The sequence below is a fragment of the Enhydra lutris genome, unplaced genomic scaffold (assembly GCF_002288905.1).
Source record: "Enhydra lutris kenyoni isolate GAN:26980312 unplaced genomic scaffold, ASM228890v2 scaffoldscaffold23, whole genome shotgun sequence".
Classification (NCBI taxonomy): Eukaryota; Metazoa; Chordata; class Mammalia; order Carnivora; family Mustelidae; genus Enhydra; species Enhydra lutris.
This window is the reverse complement of record NW_019154107.1, coordinates 26,956,348-26,958,758: the sequence shown is the minus strand read 5'-3', so window position 1 is coordinate 26,958,758 and position 2,411 is coordinate 26,956,348. Positions and strand designations below refer to the sequence as shown.

Below are 2,411 nucleotides of genomic sequence, written 5' to 3'. Positions count from 1 at the left end.
TCGGCCTCATGGAGAGAAATCCTTTCAAACTCCTGGAGCATGGGTAAACGTTCCCAGCTCCCAGTCTTGCTAGGAAGTTTTGGGGCTATGATGATGAGAAGAAAGAACCAGATGGAAACTTGAGCCTGTGAGCCTTGTTAGGATCAGGAGCTGATGTGGCCTGCCATGTTATGTAATGGGGTTTGTACATCACCACTCAGCCTGTCTCTCCACCCCCATAGCTCCTTTACTGTGTCTCTTGCTATGGTTTAAGGATGGGGTTGTTTCTTTCTTAAAATAAGATGGGTTTCACTCTGGGCGCCTGAGTGGCTCGGTCAGTTAAGCATCTGCCTTTGGCTCAGGTCGTGATCCCAGGGTCCTGGGATTGAGTCCTGCATCGGGCTCCCTTCTCAGTGGGGAGTCTGCTTCTCCCTCTCCCTCTGCCTCTTCCCCCACTCCTGCTCTATTAGTCTTTCCCTCTCTCAAATAAATAAATTAAAATTTTAAAAAGATTGGTTTCACTTTAAGCTCATTCAGTGTTCCCAATTGTAAGTCTTAGTTCTTCCTGGTTCTTTTGCCGTATTCTACAAATATTTATTTAGTGCCCATTCTCATGGGTGAGTGATGCCAAAGGCTTAATGAATCTTTGGAGGGGAATACCTTGTTGTCTTAGAATTTGAGTCCAGTAACTGTTTCTCATTTGATGTTGAGAGCAGCTAGAATACACAACAAAAGGATCATATATCTCTTCACTCAGGTGATTTCCAAGAGAAGCAAGATATCTGTATTTATCCACATATACTCTGTAACTGTATAGACCCAGGCTTATCAGCAGGGAGACTTCTGTCTAAGCTCTGGGCAATCCAGGCCTTAGGGAGCCTCTTTCATAAAGAACAAGGCTAATGTGTGCAAAGGCTTGCGGTCAAAGGCAGGATGTAGCCTGTGCTCCACAAATTAAATTCTTATTGTTTTTAGGATCTACCCTAGTCCTTAAGAAAATTATTCTCAACCTGGAGCATTAAACATGTCCATCTTGTCTGTGTCCTTAAAGGCAGTCCTAGTGAACTCTTTGCCCTCAACCCCTCATAAGAATGCCTGGGATTTTCATAAACATCTGTGAAATTAAAATGCCACCGAGAAAGATACTCAGTGTAATCACCATGCTCATGGCTGTTTTGAAATGGCAGCTTGAGTCTGTAGTGGATAGGATGGGGGAGAAAAGGGAAAAGAACCCAACCCATTTCCATCTTTTAGATCATAATAGAAGATGATGTTGACTTTTGCTCCTTTTACCTTTAGGAAAACGTTGATTCACATCTGTTCTGTTTAAACTTTGGCTGCACGAATCAAAGGTGGGAGAGCATACAAGGCTGAGATGATTGTTGTTAGCTGAGGGGAGAAGAGATATGCTGAGGCGGCTTGCTGCACAGTACTGGAGTAGCTGGCAGGAAGCTCTCGTGCTGGTCCCATGTGACTGTGGCCCCAGCATCCTCATACTGGGTATTGTCCAAAGCCCCTTCTCATTCTGACAGTCCCCATTTTTCATACTACCCCTGTCTTCAGCAAGAAGATGGAATAAAACAAAATTTGCGAGAACCATTTCTCCCAGTGGTTTCTCGGTTAACATTTCCAGTTTCTGAAGAGAAATGCTGACTCTTTTTTTTTTTTTTTAAAGAGACCGAGAGCAGTGTGGGGAGGGGCAGAGGGAAAGGGAGAGAGAGCATCTTAAGCAGGCTCCACGCCCAGCATGAAGTCCCCCACAGGGCTCCCTCTCATAACCCTGAGATCATGACCTGAGCCAAAATCAAGAGTCAGATGTTTAACAGACTGAGCCACCCAGGCACCCCCTAACTTGACTTTTAATAATTAGAGTGAAGTTTTGAAATTAATTTCAGTGAGAGCCAGTCAACCTACCAACATAAACAAATTATTTAGAAAGTTTGAGGGAAATATAGACTCCTTAATTCTTTTCTGGATGTGGTAAGATTTTGCTCTTTAATAGTTTCAGAGTGATTTCTGGGTATCAAGCCTACAAAGTAATTTTAGTCCCCCTAAGCTGCCGAATTTTCATGGTGATGTTGAGAAAGCCACTAGCATTGTTGGCAACCCTGATCCAGGCCACATCAGGTCTCCCAAAAGGCTGATCACTCAAAAGAGACTTAAATTCAATAGAATGGTGTCAAAAGCCATTCTTTGGGAGGGTCCAAAAAATTAACATCATAACAGTGTCTTTTATTGCATTTGAACCTTCATAAAAGAATCAAGGTGTTTTTATTTCTCCTTTTTTTTTAAGATTTTTTTATTTATTTATTTGACAGACAGAGATCACAGGTAGGCAGAGAGGCAGGCAGAGAGAGAGGAGGAAGCAGGCTCCCTGCTGAGCAGAGAGCCTGATGCGGGGCTCGATCCCAGAACCCTGGGATCATGACCTG

At 43.5% G+C, this 2,411-nt stretch overlaps 2 protein-coding genes across 2 annotated transcripts in view; both read left to right on the top strand.

The window, feature by feature from the left end:
- LOC111150571 (zinc finger protein 674-like) overlaps positions 1 to 2,411 on the top strand; it is an 886,492-nt gene that overhangs the window by 690,616 nt on the left and 193,465 nt on the right. The gene's annotated exons all lie outside the window — the stretch shown is intronic.
- Positions 1 to 2,411, top strand: part of LOC111150345 (solute carrier family 9 member A7) — a 133,859-nt gene that overhangs the window by 63,009 nt on the left and 68,439 nt on the right. The window lies entirely within an intron of this gene.